Genomic DNA, 14,053 nt, shown 5'->3' on the forward strand with positions numbered 1-14,053 from the left:
GCAGGTGACTGTAATGTGATTATAAAGTACAGTTGTGGCTGTTGGGTGTATTGAATACTTTTAAATGAAATATGTGGAGTGTGTGTACGCATGCAATGTGTTTAAATGAATGCAGCCTTTCCAATCAGCCAGAAAGAGAGAAAGGATGTAAATTGCTAGCATGTGTTGTTCAAAATGCAAAAGTAGGAAAGCAATATTGATCTGTGCTTTGGATGTTTATTTACATCAGTCGCACAGTGTTAAGATGTCTGGCCATAATTATCAAGACCTGCCCACCTGTCAAACCGCAATTGGGTTATTTCCCCATTGTCTTGCCGCAGTAAATTTTCAGGTCTGGATGGGCATTAGACAAATGGAAAAAGGCTACTTTCCCAGAACATGTAATTCATTATGGAAAACAGGTTCCTGCTGAAGATTTTTGCTTTCATGCAGACATATTTTATTATTCATAAAATATTAATACGAGTAGTCACTACCAGAGTTGTGTGGGTTGTTTTCGTGTAAATTTTTCAGTTTTAATAGGAGAAGAGAAATGGGAAGGAGTCTCCAGACCTTGCTTTTGGAAAAGGTAAAACCTATTCCATAAATAGTTACATTCCCTTGCGGTCCCAAAATAGGTTCTAACGACCCTGGCTCCCACTTACGTAATGTGCGAAAATAAGTCTGCTTTAATGTTGTAGGCGGTGGATGTTCCGTCCGGGGACAACCTTGCAGTAGGGACAGAGTGACCTTTCCAGGAAAAGGAAAAAAAAAGAAAGAAAGAAAGAAATGAAATACACTTTCATTTTCCAGAAATATGCATGCGAGTAAAAATTTGACAGCCTGGAAGAACATAAGCAAATATATCTTTTTATTTGAAGATAAAAAGAAGCAGGGCTGGATAGGAAAGGGAGAAAACCTGTGAAAAAAACGGATGATGCAGTTTTTACGAATAAGCAGCTTAATGTATCTTGGCACCCACAGTAAGCCTTGTAGGAGCTCAAAGTGCCTCAGGCAATCTGTGAGCAGAATAGCAATTTTATTACTTTGTCATTAAACCAATTTCACAGCAGTATTGTTTGTTAATGAGCAGCGGCAAACGAGCGAAGATGTCACACACTGGAATAGCAGAGAGATTTGTGACCCGAGCTCACAGCACTAAGATGGAAAGACCACGGCTATAAAAAAGGAAATACTTTGGGATGAAATGCAAAGTCTATACAGCCGAGCTTGTGTTTATGAGCTACCATTTTGCTAAGAGCTGTGAGGGAAATAAAGGTCTGGAAATATGCAGTTAAAACAGGGCCTATAAAATTAAAACCAAATTAAAGTAGAGCAGAGGATTACTGCACAGACTGTACTCGGCAAAATATATTTTAAGTGATGAGGTGAAACCTAAATCAGTGTTGTTTGAATTTGGTTGGTATTTATGAAATTCAATAAAAAATGGAAAAAAATAGATCCAAACAAAGCAGCTGCCTCACCCTTCTGTGGTCTCTGAGCCATAAACATGCATCACTTTGAGGAAATGCAACTTGCCAATCCTTAAATAATTAGCAACTCCTTGCTTCACACGGGGCACCCCTCTATCGCCACGAAAGCCTTCTCTGCGACTTTATCTGCTCGTAAGGACGTTGCACATGTAGAATAAACACTCAGGCGGAGCCTGCTCTGCCCGAAGCCCATGAATCAAGTGCACCTAGCAGAGGCTGGATGAGAAATGAGAATCTCATTTGATGAGATTTTCTCGTTTTTTCTTTTTACTTTTCTTTTACTTTTTTTCCCCTTTCCCTTCCTTCTATCCCTCTCTTTATTTTACTTCTTTTTTTTTTTATTGTGATTCTTTTCTTCTTTCTTTTCTTTTCTTTCTTTTTCCAGCCAGGCTGGTCTTAGAAAGAACTTGGGAAACAGCCTTGAGGGATACAAGAAGCAGGGCCAGTCAGGTACAGCACTGCATCCCTGCAAGGTGTGCCGAGGTGAGTGCTGGCCGGAGCTGCCTCACCGCGTCCAGGCTGGGAAGAGTGGTTCATGCTGTCAGTCCTGAGATCACTCGAAAGAGAGTGGGGTGAAAACAGTAGGCTGGTAAGAGATTAGGGGAAATGATCAACCCATAATGGTATCTTCATTTGCAAAGGAGATTTTTTTAAACGCTCTGAGCCACCCCACTTCTTTGCCAGCAAAGCACTTGGGGGTGGGCTGAGCTAATCCGCTGGCCTTGCTGCTGAAATATCCAGAACTGTGCAGGAGTTTCTTGCCGCGGAAGGACCCAGCAAACCCCGCCTGCCCAGCCCCCTGGCTAGTCAAGGTCAAGTTGGACACACCAGATGGATTAAGGTTTGTGGTGAGTCCGTGTGTTTTAACTGTAATAACCCCCTGCACATACCTCAGTTCTCACTGACCCCTTTATAATGTGGGGTGGCTAGAGATGTGTCTTCCTATTTTTCTCTCATGACCCCCAGCTTGCTTCTTGCAGTGTTTATTAATTTTTGAATTAAGGTTTTGTTAGATTGTGTGCTCTGCTTTCTTTTCCGCCAGTGTTTTCTCAGTGACGTCTGGCCGGATCTTGTGGAAGGGACTCCGCGGGGAACGCTCCCGGCCGCCATCTAGGCAGTGCGCGCGGTGGTGGGAGTTCAGCTTTAAGACTGTTTTCTGCCTGACAGGGCAGGACCCCCAGACAAATCACTGGCTGGCTCCGTGGTAGCTGGCAGTCATTCAAGACTGGTCTTGTGCCAGGAGTATTACTAGATAGCCAGACAGATCAATTCACTTTTACATTCCGCCATTATTTATAGCCCCACTGTATATCTACTCTTGCTTATGAAGTAATGATTAGCAAATACAGTACACATAAAACATGGGCATTTGTTCTGGAAAGGGCTTTCTCCTGCTGATACTGCAGATAGTTTCACAGGTCACAGAGCCTTAAAAAGGATTTAAAGGGCATGTCTTGTGTAGCATTTGTTCTTTTGAAAATGATGCTCCTTTCCCATTTCTGAGTAATTGAAGAGGATAGAAAGGTTTTCTCATTGCTTATGTCTCACTGCATTCTCTGCAGCCCCTTTTCCCACAGATGTTTCAGCCAAACCTGTGCGGAGGGAGGTTACGTGGCCTGGCCTGCTATTTGGCTATTTAAAATGACTATTTTGTGCTACCCTTTTCAGCGTGTCAAGGTGAACAAAAAACCAACGCCGCCAGCATTTATGGCTGGGAATTTGGGGTAGGATTTTTCCGGCGGGAGGCCACTGACAAGACCCAGCGAAGAAAGACTTTGGCTCCCAGTTTTGTTTGTGTTTTCTTCTCTTTGCGCTTCTTATTCTTATTCTCAATCTCTCTCTCTCCCTCCCTCTCTCCAGAGCGCATGATCTGTATGGAGGTGCTCCTTGGTCATGCTAAAGCACCTCCGTAAGGATCAGTACTGTATCCATGCGTTTTAGGTGCCGTTAGTTCAGCTGATGCTTCGGAGGACATTGCACAACGGCTTGGATCTTGGGTAGCGGGGGGCGGGGGGTTGACCCTTCCTGAAGGATGTATGGTGGCCGTAAACTAGCTAGTAGGAAGCCTGCAGTCTGTAAGCCTGGTGTCAAATCCTGGTATCAAATCCACACGTTGATTGAGTCATGTTTCCCCAGCAGAATGATCACAGATGGCAGGAGAACCTTAGAACTGGGTGATACCATGAGGAAGGAATAAGGGACAGTGGGCCCGAATCTGAAAACATTCCAGCTTGTTGGCAAACTGCTATCCTTTCATCACTTCACACCTGGTTTACTGTATAACGGCCTAAATTCGGGTGGCATTACAGGTACCTCTCTGTGCCCACCAGCAACTGAGCGTATTTTGTATTGTACACGCAGCTTGTTTTCCATTTATTGCCGCAGACAGAATTGTGACTTATTATTGGTAATGAGATTTACGACTCAAAGAATAAATATTGTTTAGGGGTAAGATTTTCCATTGTTCGTTTCTGGAGGACTTTCATAATTTCAGATTTTATTGAGGGCTTATATTTCTGGAGACTTTCTTCTAAATGATTTAAAAAATGGCGTAGAAAGTTGCCCTATGTCCATTACAAAGACAAGACAAACTGAGGTTTCCTAAGGGACTTACACAATTTCATACAGAATATTAATGAGAGAACAGAACGATTAGACTATACCCCTCTAGGATTTTCTGTTAATTTGCTTCTGCCCTTTTAAATGAACTCCCATAAAATTTGACATCCAGAGTAATAAGAAGGGATCTCAGGAGTTACAATGTAGAATCGGGTCGGAAAAAAAACAAAACCTTTTGATTCCTTAATGAAATACCTCTTTACCACACTGCCTTATATTTTACAGCCCTTTACAGTTTTCAGGGCACTTTTATATATGCTGTCTCGTTTGATTCTCACATCAGCCCTGTGAAGTAAACAAGATTTAAGTCACTCTTTGCCTTTTACAAATGAGGAAATGCAGGCTCTTCAAGGTTTGGTGCCTTGAACTGCCCTGCTGCCGAGCCCCAGAGTGTCAGACAGGGCTAGACCTTCAGTGCTTGACTCTGAACCCAACGCTCTCCCGTCTCCTTTTCCAAATGTTCCCTTGTCCTGTGGAAGGAGCCCAGGTTAAATCTTGAAGATAAATGGAGGCAGCTCTGCTCAGTGAAAATGATATCCCTTGTCAAAATGGTATTTAAGCGTATGCATTCCCATATGAGCCGTGTCAGTGACCAGAGCACACTTTGGATATTCAGAGAATCTCTCTTCATTTCGGACCTTTGACAGTGAGATTTCCCAAAACCGAGCCTTCACTCTGAAGGGCAAACCAAGTCCATTTTTGATTCCCTTTTTGCTTTCTTTGGTTTCTCTCTGTAGCTGCTTTCCCCTCTTCTCTCTGATCAGCGCTGGGGTCTTTGTTTCTTTCTGTTTTAGTGCTGGCTATCTAAATGTACTCTGCTTGGCAAGACCATTCAGATTTCATCTTTTTCAACGATGCTGGGAGGTCACTAGTGTACCAGTCGCCACACTGTGCTAAGCGTGGAGTTATTTATTGCTAAGTGGTGCTGAAATGCGGGCTATGGGAGCAGCTCAGAAGGTGGGCTCATGCTTTAGGTGGACCACATTCTTTCCCTGTGTGGGTCAAGAGTAGAAAGACAAAGGCAATGAGGCAAAAGCGACCTTGAGCTCCGTAAGTTCAAGTAAGAGACAAGGCGCCTTGGTTGTGTTTTCCTTTGAAAACTGCCATGAAGATCAATTCCTTGAAATGATTCCAAATCACATAAAACAACATACAGTATCTATAAAACTGAGTTCTGGGGTGTAGTTAATGACTTACCCAACAAGCTGAGCGACTGTTTCTTGAACGGAGTGTATGTTTATACTTCCTGTTCCGCTGGAACTGATCATTTCTCTTTTTATTTTCCATGCTTCTCCTTTTGGCCCTGTGATTGATGTAATGTAAGGGGCTACGCAGAGTTCCTTGAGTCAGCCTCACGTATTTCACTGGCACCACAGGACACCTTTCCTTGGCGATACCTATTACCAGGGCAAACATCTCATTACAAATTTATCGAAGGTGGTTGGGCGGCTTTAGTCTACAGGGGCTGCATCCTAGAGACTTCATATACCAGTTTTGGTTAACAAAAAGAAAGTTTACTACTTTTGTTTGGTTCTTCAGTGTTGAAACTGAACAAGTTTTTTTTTGTTGTTGTTGTTTTTGTTTTTTTTGTTTTCTGTTTCTTCTGAAACCTTGGAGGCATGCTTTTATAAACAGAAGACAGGCTTTTCTGGAACATTCCAGCCCTGAGAGTTGGTTCATTCTGAACCTCCACCCGTGTATGTCCGATTGGTCAGTTTCATTCCAGATAAAAGATGTGGAGCAGCATGACTCCGCATGGCTTCTGCATGAGTTTCCCTTTTTTCAAATTAAGGACATAATTAATGTAATTTCTTAATTATTTTACCCTGAGAGAACAGGTATTTCTGAGCATCTGCCTGTTCTGAACTAGGTCGAGATTGTAGCTCTCCTTTCTCCACTTGGAAAAAGCAAGGAATAGGAAAGTGTCAGGTGCCAAACGTCGGCACGGAGGTCCTTTCTCCAACATTTGGGATCCATAGTTAGAACCACCATCCCATACGTGCTCAGAATAAAGAGTTTTAGCAGATCTCTTTTAATCAGTCAGCAGAATAGGTTCTGCATCATTCTGACCCTCACTCTTACAAGATTTCTAAGAAATTTTTTTTTCAAAAGACAGTTCTTAAAGAGAAGTTCAGGTTGCTAAGTGTTTCTGGGACTTTGATCTCTAGCCTCCATTTCTCCTCCTTTTTCTTTCTCCAACATTAATACCCATCCTCTAGCCACTAGCTATTTTAGCTTCTTCCATTGTCTTTGACTTCAAGGAATAATAACTAGCACGTTATTCTTACATGCTTAACTATTTAGATGAATAATTTGTGTGCTCTGAACAAAGGTCCACCCATTGTGTCTATGTTTATCCACGCCCGTGTAGGGAGTCAAAACTCCCAGCAGACAAAACCTAAAGAAACAGCTGAAAATTCAGGTCGTCTCACTTAACTATTTACTTTTTTCCCAGTGACGTCCCAATGGTGTTTCATTGTCGATAAAAGAACAACTAAGTGCAAGTTAATAACAAATCCATTTTGAAGCTTTTCCTCTAGTGTTTAATTGATAGTAGAAATGAGGGCTGTGATTGGGCCACTATGCACATAACCTAGAAACTAATTAAGATTCTTTCAGTATTATTGGGAGTTCTTCTAATTACCCTTTCCAAGATTAAAAAAAAAAGTACATTAACAATGTGTAGTATTCCAAATATGCCAACTATTTACCTAATTATTTCATCTTGACAGTATACTTACGAGTTCTGTATCGTCGCTGTTCTACAAATGAGAAGTCGTGAACCAGAAGGGTCAAATAGCTAAGAAACTGCAAACCAGGATCAAATGTAGCTCCTTACTTCAGTCCAGTACCTTTTCTGCAAAGCATCTTAGCTAGAAGCACTTGCTCTCTCTGGGCATTTGCTTAAGTTGCTTCCTCTACATGGTAGGCTTCTCCCTCCCTCCTTCTAACCTTCCCATTTCCACCTACCGGAATCCTTGAAGGAAGAGCCCACAGCCTCCCATCCTCCTCCCTCTCACCCACATTATATCCACCCTCCCTGCACACCAGTGACCACTCTGCAGCCACCGAGACTCCTTCATCTTGCAGCATAGTCCTCTCTATACTGCTAAATCTAAGTTTTCTGAGAGTAAGACTGAAATTGCATCTGTGTATGCCTTCCAGTGTTTGGAGGACTGTAAATTTTGGAAATTTATTTTAGAATGACTTAAAATTTGGGGGCGTAGGTAATTCTCAAATGATGTTCTGATGCTTTTCCAATACATTGTATCTTCAAGGCAGTTCTTTAAGGACAGTCATATAGTTTATTCTCATTTTGCAGAGATTAGACACAGAAAAGTTAAAGAACTTGTCCAAAACCACAAAGTGATGTAGTTGGGATTCAAACCCAGGTCTCTAACTCCCCATTAAGTGGTGCAGTTTCTCTCACCACATAAAATGTAACAGGTTGATGGATAGGCACATGTCTTGTTTCTCCAATTAAATTAGGAGATCCTTAGGGCATGAAATTGATTCCAAATCCAGTGCTTTTTTCACTTGGCAAATGTGGCCTGTCATACAAGTTCTTCTTTTGTGTGCCTCCCCATAAGGCCCTCGGTGCACTGCCAAGTCGGCAGCAGACATTGAATAAAACCTTGTTCACTGGGATTAAGACTTGTATCTTCAAGATTTCTACAAGCAGTCAACGACTATTAATAAGAGGAAGGACATGAAACAGGAGAGGCAGGAGACTGGTTGGAGGGAGATTTTACCATGTGGAGAATGGGAATGGGGTTCCTTGTAGGTAAGGCAGAGGCGGAATAGCCAGGGAGAGTCTTCTGTCATCAAACTCTCCCCCGTGTGTACAGAAGTCCAGTCCACATCTACAGCATGAACTTCTCGCCATCGTGTTCGTTTTCTTGAGTGTTCTCTTGCTTCCTTCTTCCATTGACCTGAAACTCTTTCAGGCTGTGTTCAGTGGGATGATGATTTGGTGGCCCCAGGTGACATTTCACCCAGGTGTTTCCCTAGAGTATAGCTGAAGATAAAAATCTGCTGAGGATTTCCTTTGTGAGAAAACTCAAGAAGCCTGAATTTTTAGGACAGAGCTATGCTCTGAATTTGGGGCTCTTGAGAGACAGTCTGAATAAAAAAAAGATAATTCAGATTTTAAAAGAACCACTCTCATATAATCCTGCATAACAGATGAATGAGAAAATTAGCTTGGACCTGTTGAATCAGGTTTAGAGTGAAAGCTTATTTTAGGGTATTTTTTTCCTCCACCAGTCGGACCACTTGTTTGAGCCGCTGACGTCTCCTGAGAAGGCAGGAAGAGTAACCCTCAATATTCCTAATTTGCTAGCCCCCAGTTGTGTTCGGGTCAGGGGCTACATGCAGGCAGGTCCTTTAGATGACTCCAGAAGCCATCTCCACATGTTTCACCAGCCCTCTTCCTTTTCCCTTCTCTGATGGTTTAACACTGTCTCACGAAATGGCTTCCACCTCCTAACCCTGTCCCGGGCACGTTAGCCATCCCACTGACCGCTCTACCACGGTCACTCACTCAGCAGTGGAAAACAAGGCCTAGTCACGGTGTGCATGGACGGGTGGCAGGAGCCAGTACCACCAAGGGTAGGGTGTCTCCAGCGGTGGGAGAGGAAGGGACCATTTTTCAAATCAGAAATTTGGTTTCTGCTTTTCCTCCAGCTCTTGTTTCCGTGTCACCTTCTGCAGGGGCCCGCTGGGGCTGCCCTAACAGAACACCACACACGGGGTGGCTTACACAACAGAAATGCATTTTCTCACAGTTTTGGATCCTGGAAGTCCAAGCTCAAGGTGTCGTCTGGTTTGGTTTCTTCAACGGCCTCTCCCTTGTCTTGCTGATGCCGCCTTCTCACCTTTCCTCACATGGTTTTTCCTTGGCACACCTGCATCCTTGGTGCCTCTTCCTCTTCTGATAAGGACACAGGTCACATGATTTAGGGTCCCTCCCTAATGGCTTCATTTTAACTCACCTCTTTAAAGATCTTATCTCCAAATGCAGTTATGTTCAGAGGTACTGGGGATTGGGGGTTCAGCATATAAATGGGGTCGGGGGCACAGTGCAGCCTATAACAGCTTCTTTTCAGTATCATTATATAAACCCTGGAGGCAGCATAATGTATCCATGTAGAGCATATTAAGTCAGGAGGGACCGGATTTGAGTCCCACCTGTGCCACTCACTAACAGTGTGACCTTAGCTATATTATTGGATTTTGCCAAATCTCAGTTTCCTAACCATAAAATGCGAATGCTAGTAATAGTGCCTGCTTCAGTAGGTTTTTGTGAGAATTAAATAAAAAGACACTTGTATGCAAGTTTAGTGCCTAGTTTGATAGATGTTAATTATAACAATATGAATGAAGGTGAATTTTGAAACCCTCCTAGAAAAGAAGATTTCGATTGTAATTAAATTATGGCCCTTAACTGACACTTGAAATCTTTCACCTAAAATATAAATTTGCTATGAGTCTTCCAGAGTTTTCACTAAATGTTTTACTTTTTCTCCAAATCAGAATTTGATGGACTGTGTAGTTTAGGAGAATGATGATCCAGTCAAATCTTGGTGACCATCCATGCCAGATTTTCTAGAGTTCTAACTTCAAATGTATTTTTATATGTAATAAGTAAATATTATCAGATTTAGAAAGGGTACCCCGACTTTTGGTTCAGCCGTGGTCATCATAGTAAGTACAGCACCGTCTACCACTTAATTCAATGAGCTCCATTTAATCAAGAGATTAGATCCAGTCCAAAGATTCATGGACTGCTTGCTTCACTTAAATGAATCAGTGATTCACACTTACTGATCAACCTACTAACACCACCATTCGAAAACAGGAGCAGGCCAACCCCTGCTGGCATAATTATCAGAAGGAGGAGGAGCGGGCTGGGCACTGAACAGCTGACGGCCCTTCTCACTTCTGGAGGGGCGCCCTTGAGATGACAGTGTAGAGGTGGGCAGGGCAGGGCCACTGTGACACCTCCCTGGGGTCCCTTCGATGCCAGAAATTTACCGAGCCTCAGCTGTCAAAGAACAATAAATTTTCCTTTAAATATCAAACATAAATCAGTGTTTCCCAAACACTGAAAGGCAAGAAGAAACTAAATCCCCACAATAATGAGAAGAATCCTGTTAATTAAATCAGCAAGGTGGAGAGCCTCCCTCCCCGCACACGGCCCCGGCTGAACAGTAGAATACCTTGGAGACTGAAGCTGAAATCCAAGCTTTTTCTAGGTTGCAAGCCAGCATCCTGAGGGAACATTTAGAGGAAAAAAAAATCCTTAAACCCAGGACAAGTAAACACAACTTTTTTTTTCCAGAAGTTGTACTTGGATAATGTTTATCTGGGAAAGGAAGTTGCAAAACAATTTGTAAACCAGGCTCAACATATTTGTGCCAACGCCTTATCAGATCTGCCACCAGTCAAGGGTAAGCAGAAGGCTGGTCACCGTGAACCACAACATAAAAGCAAATATACGGGATACTTACAGGAAAGGAGAGAAATATGTCCTTTCTTCTGATTTTTTTTTAATTAGTTTTTTCAACCATAGCCTGTTTCAGCACCTTTAGCTCTTAGACATCCTGAATCAGAGCATTTACAACCACGATTAAGTGTTTACTTCACACATCTTTCTTTCTGTCCTGCAAAGCTATTGCTATAGATTTGTGGGTTTTTTTTTTAAACGCTTGGTTAATTGGCTGGTCTACTCAGAGAGACTCTGTTACTGCGGTTGAGGAAAGCTGCAAAAAATCGAGGTTAAGATTTCTTGCAAATCTGTAACGTTTGGGAATTGAGGGCCCTTTAATATTACTGCCCTCAAGCCACTGATAGCAACCTCTGTTCCCATCAGTGGCTGGCGTCCCTCAGAGGGATGAAAGTCACACCCTCTCACCCCAGTCAGCTTTTGGTTTTACTCTCCAAACCAGTTCACATTCACCCATAATCTACTGACCTTTAAATCCATTTTGACTGCCAGAGAATTGCATTTCAGATGAACTGGAGTCAGTTCACAAAATCTGAGACTTCCCTTCTGAACTTGCCCATGGTTGAAAACATAAAAACTACCCAACTCTCTTCTACACCTCAACGTGTAACTAATCTTTCACATAATGATTCATCGAATATTAGTTACTGCATTAGTGTCTTTGAAAAAGGTGTTCTCCACAATTTAGGATATATTTGCAACACTGTCAAAGTTCACTCAGATTTATATTTGCCTACAGCAAGAACGTGTTTTTAATCTCACACAAGAGTTTTCTGACCATCATCTTTATTCTCCATGTATTGCCCTTTATCCTTTATCTTTTGTCCAACTCATAGCCACACATACACACCTAGAAAGATCATTTTCGGTGTTGAAGGTGGCTAGTGCCACTGGAAAGCCAAACAGTAGGTTGTCATTTTGCATTGGTAAATAGAATTAGGTCCACAGCCTCTCAGTTCCTACCACACCACCAAACAGTTTGATCTTGGAGGTAAGAGCAGTGGGAAGAAAGGAAATAGCCAACAAAATGTGGTTCATTCCCAGCTTTTGATGGCCAGGAGGAGGGGTAAATAGCAGCGTGTGGCCACAGTATGACATTTGGGTCATTCAGTTCCTGGGGGTGGAGCAAAACAAGATGGCGGATCCCAACCCAGCCCCAGCTGCTTACCCCCGATGACCCCGTCCCCCCACTGTCCTCAGGCAGGTTAGGGACCACGGTCTGATTTCCTTTCAGCGTGGTCTGCTTTTTCCTTCTGACCTTTCACAGTAGTACCTGTGTGCTTGGGAAAAAAATCTTAATTTTTTTTTTAACTGTGATCGAGTTAAGAGAGATTTAAACTTATAAGGTACAAGGTAGGTTAATGAAAAACAAGTGTATGTATATGTGTGTGTGTGTGTAGGGTCAGTGTGTGTGCATACAGGCATGTTGCAAGAGACAACTTTTGAGATTTTTTAAATTCTTATTTTTACTGTGTCATTATAATCGTTCCCTGCAGGATTTTAAAGAAGTTGTTGCTTTAACATTTTATTCTTTGGAACTGGCTGGTGGGTGATATAAAAGCTGTTTCGCTGGCATGGATGGTGAATATCTTCAGTCACAGACATATGAGTGGCCATTACTTGATGAGGAAAACTCTTTAAGTAAAGATGGTAACTGCCTCCTAAAGGCTGGAACCCGTGCTTGTTTAATGGAAAATCTTATATGAAATGTACATTTTATGCAGATCCAAATGTATGTCTGATTTTTAATTTCTTAAAGGATATGCTCTTCAACAACATCTGTAGATTAACTTGGAAAAATAACTTTTTTTTTTGGTATTATCTAGGCTTTTATATTTTTTCTAAAATGTACACAAAGGTGGAACTCTCCCAGGAGCATTTTTTTCAGTTTTTTCCCCCTCCCCAGGAATATTTTTCATTCGTGTAGAAAACCCACTGTTTTTGAAGAGTGAAAAGTGGATTTAAAAAAAAATTCTCCCAACATTTAAATCTACAAAACTTTAAAATCTATAGAAAATCTGCATGAATTGGACAATTCTTCATCTAGATTCATCAGTTGCTACATTTTGCACAGTGGCCTACTTTCTCTCTCCCTGTATGTGTACACAGTACTTCCTGTCTTCCATGTATATATAAGCACACACACACTGCATCTGTTTGTATACTCTACATGTACACATGTACATGTACACTTAATTTTTGCTGAACGATTTAAGAATCAGTTTAGACATGATTACATTTTACCCCTAACATTTCTTGAGCATCTACTCTGATGCTCTACTCTGATGCATCTACTCATCTACCAGTGACTAAGCGGGGTGCTAGGAACAAAATAAGTTGGAACTTGATGGCAACAGTAACAGATCATTTCAAAGAGATTCCAAAATTAAGTATTAGAAATAGCATTATAATTTTGCTGTAGCGTTTAAATAGACTCTACCTTAGTCTGTGTATCTGTATGTAGTAGAACTACAAGGTAGCTTTTTCTCTTTGTCTGTAAGTTCTCGAGTGATTAACCAAAGGCAGGTGTGGACAGTGGAAACGAGCACCCATAAAACTGGCTGGCCCCTCTGCAGCCTGGGGACCACTGTGACACACACAGACTTTTTCTGTTTACAGTGACATCATTTTGACAGTGACATCATTTGACATTTAGCACCTTTTTTTTTTTTCTTCAGGAGTCGGGGGTAAGGGTCAAGTCTTCTGGTTAGGAATCTCCAAAGGCAAACTTGTGAAAGGAAAAAAATTAAGTTTGCCCTCCTTTATGTATTTGGATATGACTGATTAAAAGCAAGGCAGGTGTGCAGAGCGTGTCTAACCCTCCACCAAGGGGGCATACTCAGGTGCTTTGATGTCATCTGGCCGCAAGGCCCCTGAGACTTTTCGAGGAACCGAATTCAGCTGACTCTCTGTGGCCTGCCTCTCCCTTCTGGTGTTCAAAAAAGAAAGGAGAGGTCCCTGCACCTTCTTGTCTCCTTCCTTTATTGTACGGTTTGCTTTGTTTGTTTGATTTTAAAACTGCCATTATGTGAAAGTGTTGCGAGTATAAATAATTGAGAAGATAACTCTGTAGGGAAACCACTTTTGCTGCCTTTGTGCAGAGGCAGCTCATTATGGCTCTGAGCTGCAGCATTCATTCCGTAAGAGCAATTATGCAGCATCAGTATGTCGTGGATATTAACCAAGGGGAGTAGATAAGAGACGGGAAAATAATTTTGTAACTTATTTAATTAAATTTATTTGGTTTTTCCAATAGTTCCCCTAGTGTATAATTTACCTGACCACTCCGTGGTTGCTGTGGTCTTTGCAGAACTGGCATTCGGCATTGGTTTGGGGGTATCTCTCCTCAATTCTGTCCGGACCGACGATGTATTTCTGTCGAAGTTTAATTTCCACCCAAGGAGAGGTTACCCACGTAAATGGAACCGTAATTTGGTCATGAGGTTGTTATCCT

General features: G+C 42.1%; 1 protein-coding gene and 1 long non-coding RNA gene across 11 annotated transcripts in view; one reads left to right on the top strand and one right to left on the bottom strand.

The window, feature by feature from the left end:
* MEIS2 (Meis homeobox 2) overlaps nt 1-14,053 on the top strand; it is a 196,418-nt gene that overhangs the window by 161,448 nt on the left and 20,917 nt on the right. The window lies entirely within an intron of this gene.
* Nucleotides 631-13,127, bottom strand: LOC140697090 (uncharacterized). Its single transcript, XR_012073910.1, has 4 exons — nt 13,040-13,127; nt 10,313-10,364; nt 5,289-5,488; nt 631-729 (listed from the first exon to the last, which is right to left on the bottom strand). It is a non-coding gene; the product is annotated as an uncharacterized lncRNA (long non-coding RNA).

Source organism: Vicugna pacos, chromosome 6 (genome assembly GCF_048564905.1).
Source record: "Vicugna pacos chromosome 6, VicPac4, whole genome shotgun sequence".
In the NCBI taxonomy this organism is placed as follows: domain Eukaryota; kingdom Metazoa; phylum Chordata; class Mammalia; order Artiodactyla; family Camelidae; genus Vicugna; species Vicugna pacos.